Genomic DNA, 12,265 nt, shown 5'->3' with positions numbered 1-12,265 from the left:
ATCGGCCGTGAAATGCACAACACACGTGATACATGTGTCTCTTACGGACGATGCTCTTTGTATATATGTTTCTCTCTCTCTCTCTCTCTCTCTCTCTCTCTCTCTCTCTCTCTTTTAACTTACCTTTTCATTTATTTTCTTTGTCTCTCTTTCTGATCTCAAAATATCATTTCGTTTAAATCGTTTTTTACTATCACACTTGCAGATTTTTATTATCGTAAATTTTACAAGAAAGAAAACGAAAAAAGATTGTTAATACTAATCTAACTCTACCGTTTAACGTTAGAATCGATTTGTAGTTTTGTAGTCTGTCGTAATTTCAGAAACTAAACGTAATGTACATACGTATGTTGTACGTACATGTTCATTCATTGTAAATCATTGTCATATAGATATTTACAGAAAGGAATAAGGTATAAAAAAAAAAAAAGAAAGTGTAGAAGAATTAAAATCGTTTTGGTCAATGAATAATAATGATTGATTTATTTCTTATATTATTTTTTTTTTTTCAAATTGTTACAAGGAACCAGTAGTAAACATCGTATATTCGAGTCCCGGAAGGTTTCTATGTTCCGTAGAAAAGCTTATCGATAATGCATAAACCTTATCGATTTTCGGTTGCGTACTCTCCGGTTCCTAGCTTGCGGAGTGGATATCGATCCGTAGCATAGAGTAGTAGCCATACTTGCTTGTGTATATATATATATATATATATACCAGTGTGTATGTGTGTATGTATATATATACACTCTCTACAGCCTCTGCTATAGCATAGCCTCTATAATTCATCGTCCTTCGTTCTTCTTCCTGGTCTTTGTACCTACCTTTGTAGCTTTGTACCTTTGTACCTTTGCGATATATCTAAAACTACCTTTCTGCTATACTATTACAAGTAACTTTCCTATAACACGGTTCGTTTCTTATCATTTTCTAAGAAACTACAAAGTAATAAAAAAACGAAGATCGTAAAATTTATTTATAATTAGATTTATTTATTTCTAATTTTATATAGAAGTATGAAAGTAGGATATCGATTGTACTTGGATTACTTTCTTTAAAATTCGTGTTATAAGAGGATTGTTTGTGTGCGTGTGTTTGTGTGCATTATCTTCTTCTTCGAATACAACATGTATATATATATATATAGCTGACAATGATTTTTCAGTGTTAGTGATAAAAGAATAGAACTTTATCTTATAGGAAATTCAATGTGAAAGAGATAACACTACAGATAATACTATATATATATATATATATATATATATATATATATATATATATATACACATACACACAAGTTTATTTCTGATTATCTGAAGAAGAAAGTTATCTTTGTTATTTCAAATAACCAAGAGATAAAAATAGAGAAAGAAAAAGAGAAAGAGAAAAAAATTATTTCAATGTTTAACACAAAATTTTCTTCTTCTCAAAATTATCTCAATGCAATTTTGTTTCTCATTTTTACTAAAAAAAAAAAAAAAATAATAATAATAATAATAATAATAATAATGAGAAGTAAAAAAAAATTTTCTTTTGCAACAACTCTAATTATAATCAGAGAATTTAGTTGAACGAAAATTCCTTATAAGAGGATATCATAATCTTCTTATATAATATTTCTTGAATATTAAACTTTTTAATTTCAACGTGTCTAATCTCAAAGATAAATTAAAAAAACAAGAAAGAGAGAGAGAGAAAGAGAAAGAAGAAATAGTTGAGAGTTTCTTAAAAAAAGTTTATCCTTTATTTTCAAAATACAATTGCGTTTCTCATTCATTTTTATTTAAAACAAAATTCCTTTTGTAATGTAAGTGTAATTACGATCTACGTCACGAGTATAACAGGGAAAGAAAAGTTGTGACGAAAATTTCTCAAGGAAGATATCAAATAAATCATCTTATGTAATATTTCTTGAATATCAAACTTTTCTAATTTCAACGTGTCTAATTAAAAATATGAATTAGTTATAAATGTTCCTAGCAATGTTGGTCAGGTTAAACAAAATTATGAATACAGGAATAATGTATAGTAAAATTAGGGAAACAGAGAGAAAGGCAGCATTGTAATGAAAATCAGAGAAGAAAAAGAGAAAGAGAGAAAGAGAGAGAAATAGAGAGAGAGAGAGAGAGATGTCGGAAAGGGAAAATAATCTCTCAGGGGGATTTTCGACCCTCGGCTTTCGGCATGCTTCGCATCAGGGGTGGCAGACCAAAAGAGAGAGAGAGAAAGAGAGAACAAACGAGCGATCTATATATATATATATATATATATATATATATATAGAAAGAGAGAGAGAGAGAGAGAGAGAATGAGAGCCAGTGATCGTTAACGTGCAGATGAAGCAGGGAGGGTGGAGAGTTAGTTGAAGAGGGTAGAAAAGAGACTTTGAAAAACGTCTCTCTCTCTCTCTCTCTCTCTCTCTTTCACAAACACACATATACAAATAGAGAAAGACACACACATTCGCTCTAACCAAAAGAAAGAGAGAGAGAGAGAGAGATGGCAGCTGCCTTGGGCATACACCGAAACGAAAGCAGAGGTAGCACAGCATTCAAAAGGGAACGACAAAGGGACAGAGCCCTAGTCTGACCCTCCGGGGGTCCCAACCGCTCAGGAAAGCGAATCCTGCGAGCTTTCCTCCTTCTCAATGGAATACGTTAAGGTAGGCGTTGAAAAATTCACCGACGACCGGGGATTTCTCCTTCTCTTCGAAAGCGAAGCCAAAAAGAAAAAGAGAGAAAAAGAGATTCAGAAAGAAGGAGAGAGATGGAATACTTGTCGATTCGTTGCTTCGAAATTTTTCACCCCTTTTAACGAGTCGTTTTTCTATGAGATTCCATGCAATTTCGAGAGCTCCTTTGTACGTACTTACTTACCTCACGTTCATCGTGAAGGGATTCGTTCACTTTCTGGGATTCTCTAGCCTCCGGCTTCATAACTTCCGGTCGTTCGACGCCATCTTTGTTCTTTTTTTTCTTTCCTCTTTCTCTCTTTATCTTCTTCTTCTTCTTCTTTTTCTTTGTTTGTTTTTTTTTTATATATAGATTTAGAAATGAGAAAATTATTTTTTCTTTCACTCGCTCGTGAATTTCTGTAGATCTTGTACGAAAAAATCTTATTCTGAATCTGATAGAAATCTAAAGAAAACAGAAGGAAAACGATATGTTAGGTATAATTTGTTTATTCAACATTCCAAGGGAAAAAGTTTGATTAGCTATGAACGATGATTAATTCGTTTATGAATATGATTTTTTTTCAGTTCGTTTCGATACTACTTATCGACGACGGTTAAATAATAAACCATTCCATTTTCCTCTGAATTAACAAGCACGCTCATATCTTGACTATATATATATATATATATATACATACATATACACATATATACACGACGATTTATAATTACAATTGTAAATCATGTTGCAATACATCGTTAACGTTTTCCCATCGATCTACGTCTTGTCCATAATACATACATATATATGTATCTATGTATAGAATGAATTATGTATTATTTACAAGAATCGTCTCATAATCGTCTGACTAATAAAACGCAAATTATTATTTTCTTTTCTTTCTGTTTTTTCTTTTTTCTTTTTTTTTTCTTTTTTTTGCTATTTTTTTCAATAAAGAATATTTTATTTATTGAAATGAATTGAAATGAAATGAAATGAAATGAAATGAAATGAAATGAAATGAAATGAAATGAAATCAATTGAACAATTTAATCTGTATAAATGGCCAAGTGATTCGTGCAACATGGACGCCGATACGAATGTCGACATTTTCTGGTTTTTCTTTCTTTTTTTGTCGTTTATTCTTTTTTCTTTCCTTCTTTTTGCGTTTTTTACACTTCGCTAATTTTAACCGAGCCACGCCTCGTTTCTATCGGAAAGATATTCGATTAAAAAACTTAAGTGGATAACGTTGTATAGCGAGAAGCGATTACGCGACTCCTTTTTGCTCTCTAAACGAAATAATCGATCTTACAGATCGAATCAAAAAGGGAGGTTTGTATTAATGAAAAAAAAAAAAACGAAGAAATTTAGAAAAAAGAAATATCCCATTAAAGGTGATACTCTCTTCCTTATTCCAAAATCAGAAATAATATAGCAAAACTAGCAGTAATTGAGTCGCAATTATCAATTAATTAAAATAATCGACTTTGCTCCATTCTTTGTTCTATCTCACACATAATCCACGTAATAAATTATATAAACACATAAAACATTTGGAATACGAGATAGATAAATAAATAAGTAAATAAGTAAAAACAAAAAAAAAAAAGGATAAAAAAGAGACAATAGTTACATTCAACCATCAAACAACCTATCGCACGATACCATGCATACTCTATAACAAAATAAACCAACGAAGGATAAAATACAATCCAGGGTAAATAAATAAATAAAGAGAAAAAGAAACGGTAGTTGTGAAATAAAAAAAAAAAAAAAAGAACTCTGCAGTCATAAAAAAGGAATAAGGAAGCGAAAGAAAGATGAATAAAAAAAAAAGAAAATAGAAAAAGAGAGATAGAAAGAGAGAGAAAGCTAGAAGTTGATGGCGAGAGGGAGAGAGAGAAGGGAGAAAGAAAGAGAGGGATGGATGAAGGTGGAAGGGTATTCCCTGGAACGGGCATGATTACGTCGTGCTGCACGTATTCTGCAACAATAGCAGCAGTAACAGCAGCAGCAACAGCAGCAGTAGCAGCAGCAGTAGCAGCAGCAGTCGCTACGTCACCACCTGTTTACAGACAGATATCTATAGCCGTACTCTCGTGACCTTGTCTTTTGTATATATCATCCCCACCCACCCTTAACCCCTCATTCCTCCTCCTCTTCTCTCATGGCGCCCGCGGGATAACTCTCAGTCACCCCCACTTCACCTCCTTTTCCTCTCCCTTTTCTCTTGTCACCACAATGTTTCCTTCTCTCACACTTTCGCTTCTCTCTACTACTACTAATGATACAAGCATCACATCACTACATACTACTACTACTACTACTACTACTACTACTACTACTATTCTACTACACACTACTACACTACTACTACTACTACTACTACTACTACTACTACTACTACTATTCTACTACTGCTACCGCTGCTGCTGTTGCTGCTACTGCTGCTGTTGCTTGCATCCAACCCTCTCTCTCTTTCTTTTTCTCTCTTTCTCTTTCTCTTCCACTTCGTCCTCCCTCTCCCTTTACTCCCTTCGACACTCCTCAAACTGCCATTGAGGTAACCAGTTATTCCGTCTGTGACGTAACGAGGTGTATCACACGACCTGCCTCTGCTTTGTCGTCTATCCTTCTCACTCTCATTCTCTCATTCTCTTATTCTCTTTCTCTTTCTCTCTCATTCTCTCTCTCTCTCTCTCTCTCCCTCTCTTTCTCTTTTTCTCTCTGTTATATCTTCATCTCACTCGCTCTTACACGCATACGGTGTTTGCACGCGTACTGCAGTCGCGTTGCGCTCCTCCTCCTCCTCCTCCTCCTCCTCCTCCTACTTCTACTCCTTCCTATTCCAATGCATTCATTCTCTCTCTTTCTCTGTCTCTTTCTCTTTCACACTTAACGTGCTCTAAGCGTTGCACTTTCCTTCTCTTCCCTCTCCCACCTCCTCCCTCGCAACCCTTCGATCCCTTTAAATCTACCGGCTCTTTACGTTGTACTGTTTTTGTATGTGTTTATATACCTACTCTCTTGCTTGTGTTAACATAAACATACACATACCCTCTCTGTCCCTCTTTCTTTCTTTCTTTCTCTCTCCCTCTCTTTCTCTCTCCCTCCCTTTCTTTCTCTCTCTCTCTCTCTCCCTCCCTCTCTTTCTCTCTTGCTTATAATACTCGCAGTTACTCCGTGATGTGAGACAGAAAGAGAAAGAGAGAATACCTTAACAGGTCAACACGTAGCTTCGAAGGTCATGGCAAACGTTATTGGGTCACTGGAATAGTCGTGATGCACTTCCCATTACTGTACTCTTCCTGCGGTATATATATATATATGTATATATATGTAAGTATGTATTTCTCTCCCTCTATTACTCTTGCTTTAATGTATATGTGTATGTATGCAAATGAAGGAAAGCGTAAAGGTTTTCACCTTTAAGGGTCTTCCCTTTTTCTATATGATTTCATTTAATGTATTATGTATTTTGATACTGATCTTGGAATTTCTTTTTTATTTATTTATTTATTATTATTTTTTAATCTACTTGTTCAGTTATTTCTTTTTTTAAATTTTTACCGAAACGTAGTATCGTTATTTATTAAAATTTTCGCCATGTATCTATCGATGATAATGATTAATCCAATATCGGTGTTACAAAATTATATCTTAATTACTGCTTTTAAACTATTGTATATTAAAATACTTAAGAATTACGTGAGGGTTAATTTTTTTTTTTTCAATATTAATTAAATCTCTTGGAAGTTATTATTGCTGTTATTATTTATATATAGATATTAATATTGCCTTTCGTTGTCGCATTGCAATTTATTGTGATAACATATTCGACGTTCGTATCGACAAATTTGATTGAGTGGATTTATTTCATTCGATGATAAACGAAGAGAATATCAAGTAGTTTTTGAACAATGGTTTACAAGGAACAATGCTTTCTCTCGATTGCATTAACCTTGAGTATTTTTTAGAAACGCTCCAAGATGAGTTGAAGGTATCTCGAGAAGAGATTTCGATATTTTTACTATGAGAAAAAAATGAGTATTGAAGGAAAAAGAAAGTTTTATATATTTTGTTAATTATCATTCCGATAATAATCATCGGATCTTTGTTTTATTTATTGATTTGCTATCGTTTCTTTCAAAGGGTTTACTTTTGTTGTACATTTGTTTAATATTTCTCAAAGAATTTGTTAAAAGATAATCCTGGACAAATGAGTTTTAACAAGCGGCTTAACGTTTAACATTTATCCTTAAAAATTTATAAAATACACGTCTATGTTAAACTAATAACGATCGTCGGTATTACACGATTTATCACTTATGTATATGCACATTAATTCTGTTTATAATATACATACATACGTAATAATAATAATTCATCAATTCTAGCAAACATCATGGCGTATCGATAGTCTTGTTTATTAACGAGAAAGTTGATATCTCGGTAGACACTAATACATTTGTCTCGGGTCACTCATCCGTTTTAACCGTGCCACTTGTGTAAAGCTTTACAGTTTGCACAATCGTTCTAAAGGGTGTACCAAAAGTTTGAAAATCATTTTCATAGATCAATTACTCCTTTACGTAACCCCTTTTTGACTAATTCTTTTCTTTTCTTTTTTTTTTTTTTGACAGATTATAAAAGAATTCTACGAATACAAGAAAAAAAAAAAAAAAAGAAAAAAATATATTGGCCCAAAAGAGTTGCGATAAAAGAGTAATTAATTTGTTTTTAAATTACTTATATTGATAACTATTATCTTTGACACACGCGAAACACTTTTGGCCCATCCGGTATATTTACATACATACGTAGTTACATACGTAGTTATATATTTATGTAAAAGAGTTCGAATGAGTTTGTTTCCTTTCGAAACAGTTACATGCATGTATCTATGTATGTAAGTATGTATGTAACTTACGTTGTTCTTCCTCTTCAACGAAACCGTGAATTCTTTTCAATTTAAACGTATGTACATATGTATGTATGTATATGTGTATATGTATATGTATTTATTTATGTATATGCATATGCGCTTCTTCTCATGCGAAATTTCTTCGTCAGGAGAAAGTTAAGATGTCCATGAATACCTCTCCACTTTCACTTCCTACGAGAATTCTAGAATTCTATCTTGAGTATGATATTTCAAAGTAAAATATATATGTATATATCATATACTCTATCGTACTAACTAATCGAGAATATATTAAGAATTAGTTTTAACCGTTACATATTTATATAATTTGTGATATTATTTTTATAACAAATATTATATATAAAATTGTTGTAATATCGTTTGGATATCTTACGGTGCGTTTTAATTACTTAAGCTATATGAAATGTTATATACTAAAATGTTATTTAGTAAATAAATATATATGTAACTTACAGTAATGAGCATATGTATGTATTAATAATATATATTAATATACATATTTAATCAGTAATTATAAATATACATTTCTTGTGGATTAAACGAATCTAGTATATACTAAATATATATATATATATATATATATATATATATATAGTACAATATAATATATTCAAAATATATATTAGATTTTAATCCACAATAAATATTTAGAATCACCAATTTAAAAGATTTCTAACAACTCAATCGTAACTTCGAATAATTAATCAACTTTGATGTCGTTTAAAGAAAGAAAAAAGAAGAACAAAAAGAATACGAACGATACTTAAAAATAGAAATAATTTGAAAAAAGGGGGTTAGGAAGATGAACAAAAAAAAAAAAGAAAAAACTATCCGTTTGTTTCATCTATTTTTATTTACTCTTTAAATAATCGTCCACTACAGCGATATTCACTCTGGTAATTAAGATCCTCCCCTTCGTACAATGTCCCTTTCTCTCTCTCTCTCTCTCTCTCTCTCTCTCTCTCTCTCTCTCTCACTCGTTCTCTCCCTTCCTACCTCATATAATCATATATATATATAATATATATATACATATATATATATATATATATAATATATATATACATATATATATATATATATATATATATATATATATACGTTCTCACCAGCAATGTCACCATTTTAACATTATCCTCGTCATCATTACCGTCATTATGGTCAACGATTATTACAATGAACCAGTAACGACGACAATGATAGACACATTTTACATTCTTAAAACTGATTTTAAGATTATTCTTTTTTCAATCAATCTCTCATTTTTCTCGTTCTCTCCCCTTTTTAACCACTCCCCCCCCCCCCCTACTCAATAGTCAATAATAAGCATATCGACAATTGATATAATATCGTATGTATTACAATAATACAGTCACTCCCATTGATTGGCTGTCGACGAAAATTGTAATTTCGTTTACATAGTTTTATTACCCAACTTCTAACTTCTGAACATTTCTGAGCCATTAATCGTTTCCAAATAATGGCCGATTTATTCCAATGGCTCCGTCGCGTTTTTATTGATTTTTTTTTTCTTTTTCTCGCTTTCTCTTTTTCTTTCTCTCTCTCTCTCTCTCTCTTTTTCTCTTTCTCTCTTTCTATTTTACTCTTGTCTTCTTTATTCTGTTTAAGGCCATAAGTGTGAAGTGTGTGTTGTCTCATTACTATAATTTGCAATTATCCAGCTCTAATAATACGTAAGTAAGTAAGTAAGTATGTTGTAAGTACACACATAAGTGCGTTTATTATTTATGTTTATTTATATAAATCGTTTGTTTGTTTGTTTTATTTATTTTATTTTATTTTATTTTATTTTATTTTATTTTATTTTATTTTATTTTCCTTTTTTTTTTTCTTCAGAATCCTACGACACGATTGAGGTATAATAATTACGCAGATAAAGAGTCTTTCCGTTGCAAACTAGTCGGTTGTTATTGAATGTTCTCTCTCTCTCTCTCTCTCTCTCGCTCGTTTTCACTCTCTCTCTCTCTCTCTCTCTCTCTCATTCTCACTCTGTCTCTCTCTCTCTCTCTCTTTCTCTCTTTTCATATTTTATCACACGTGGCAGTGTATCTTACGACATTAAAATTCATGTTTCGAATTATGTTTGTTGACAATCTCGTGCACGACCACGATTCAACACAATTTTTCCTTTTTTTATTTATTTATGTATTATTCGTTTGTATGTTTGTTTGTATGTTTCGATTATCTATTCAAAAATACAAAGTTATATGTTGCGTTACGTGAAATAATAGAAGAAACATGGCGGGGAAACAGGACTGAGTCACGTAACTTGTTTAAAATTTGTCTTATGTTTGTATTCTTTCGTAGATTAAGTTGTTAAGGAGAAGGAAGTAGGTGAATTCGTGTGTTTGTTCATAATATTATCAATTTAAACAAAATTATATATGCACTTGCAACAAATTACACGACTCACGTGCACTGTATATTGATATATATGTATATACATATATATATTTATATATTTTTTTTTTTTGAGTCTGATCGAAAAAGTATTGACGAAGATGCATTATGAGGACAACAATGCGAATAACGATGACGACGACGATGACGATGATGATGATGATGATGATGATGATCATGATGATAATAACGATGATAAAGATGACGATGACGATAGAAATTTGAAAAGAAAAATTATAAGATTTGTAAACTATTTCGAGAACTTCTCTCTTTAAAATAATAACAGAAAGTTAATGATAATGATAATAATAATAATAATAATAATAATAATAATAATAATAATAATAAATTTTTAATTTCTTATGAATTTCTTGCGCTGTTGCTTTTGTTTTCCTTTTTAGAGTAATTGTATATTAAAGTCGGAGTATATAAATTTGTTCGAAGATTTGTTAACCAAATGAATTTAAAGTAGAATTCAAGATGTAAGCGAGTTTTTTTCCAAGATGTCAGCGACAAAATACATAGTGAGACTTTGCTTATGTGATGTAATCCTACACCGAATATAGTTTCTACGTTCGATGGTTTATAGTCGAAATGAATAGTCGAAATATATATATATAGGTATATACATAAATACGTACATACATATTATATATATATATATATATATGTATGTATGTATTTACGCATATGTGTATATAGATCATGAATTAACCAAGAGAAGAGAGAGAAAAAGAGAGAGAAACAGAGAGAGAGAGAGAGAGAGAGAGAGAGAGAGAGAGAGAGAGAAATAACATTTTCAAATAATTTATTTAACTTTCGTATCTTTATAGTGATGCACACATACACACACACACAGACACACACGCACATACACATACATCACAATCACTTTCTCAATTACAATGAATTCAAAAATTCCAAAATCCAAAATTTCCAAGTTATAGATTACTACAGAAAAAAAAATTATTACTAAAGAAAAATAATAATAATAATAATAATCTGATCATATAAAAATGATCGCATATGCAAGTACAAAGTGAATACTACTAATATAGTTCATCCGTTGATCCGTTCATTCGAATTTTAAAAAGAGACAACAACGTCTCTGTGTTCGTAAAATAAATGAAAGAATAGATAGAAAAATTTTATCGTTATTATCGATTAAAAAAAAATAAAAGTAGAAATAAAAGAGAGCAAATATAAAAATGAAAAGAAAGAAAGAAGGAAAAGAAGAAAAAATTGAAAATACAATTATTAAGAAATTATTGAAAATTTTTGGATCGTCGATCATAACTTGTTTCCATATTAGATTGATTGGCCTGCATAAAAAAAAAAATGGAATAAAATTGAAAAAAAGAAATTGAAAAAAAAGCTAACAAAGTATCTAACGATTAGAAAGTGGCAGTAATGGTGTGGAAATATCGATCCACGAGATAATTGAGATACTGAAAACACGATGATCCTCTATCATCGCCGTGCTCTCTCTATTCTAAAAAAAAAAAAAAGAAGGGAAGGGAAAGGAAAAACGAAAAAAAAAAGAAAAGCAAAAAATAAACCGCAACAAAATTATACTAATTGCGAGCAGTCGCTCTGGCGTGTGTTAGAGACGAATTAAAATTATTACCCTCTCTCTATACATATAGGTGTATGTTTGTGTGTGTGTAGGTGTATACTGAGTATTCAAAATTTAATCAAACCACTTATTTAATCTATATATGCGATTAGAATAGTTGGTTAGACAAATCTGCACGTAGAAAGATTTTTTAAAATTTTATTTTTGTATGTAAAATATGTGAAAAATCTTTCTCTTATTTTTTCTCTCTTTCGAATTTTTTACATATTTCGATATCGACGAATATTTCGTAAAAAAAAAAAAGAAAGAAAAAAAAAAGAAAAAAAAAAGGGAAAAATATTCGATTAATATTCGATTATTTATTTGAATAATTTTTTGGATTATTAATAATTTCTCTTTTTACTATTAATAATTTAATTCTTACGAACGTTAATATGTGAAAAACGACGAATCATGTAACATCTGTACTTATAAACGGAATGAATCGCACGAACTCATAATATATAAGGATTATCATTAATTACGATAAAACATTATCAAATTAATTGATAAATAAAATAAACATAAATAATGATACGATTATATATATATAATCGATTTTCGTAAATAATTTGAAAATAACGAGAGATTATAAAGCTATACGAT

At 30.7% G+C, this 12,265-nt stretch overlaps 1 protein-coding gene across 1 annotated transcript in view; it reads right to left on the bottom strand.

The window, feature by feature from the left end:
* Positions 1 to 10,835: 10,835 nt before the first annotated feature.
* LOC127064860 (uncharacterized) overlaps positions 10,836 to 12,265 on the bottom strand; it is a 20,974-nt gene continuing 19,544 nt past the window's right edge. Inside the window, exon 4 of the mRNA XM_050996471.1 lies at positions 10,836 to 12,265. This exon is cut by the window's right edge and continues 6,566 nt beyond it. The gene's annotated coding sequence lies outside the window, so the exon portion shown is untranslated.

This window comes from Vespula vulgaris, chromosome 6 (assembly GCF_905475345.1).
Source record: "Vespula vulgaris chromosome 6, iyVesVulg1.1, whole genome shotgun sequence".
In the NCBI taxonomy this organism is placed as follows: domain Eukaryota; kingdom Metazoa; phylum Arthropoda; class Insecta; order Hymenoptera; family Vespidae; genus Vespula; species Vespula vulgaris.
The sequence above is the reverse complement of the archived record's forward strand: the minus strand, read 5'-3'. Positions and strand labels throughout refer to the sequence as shown.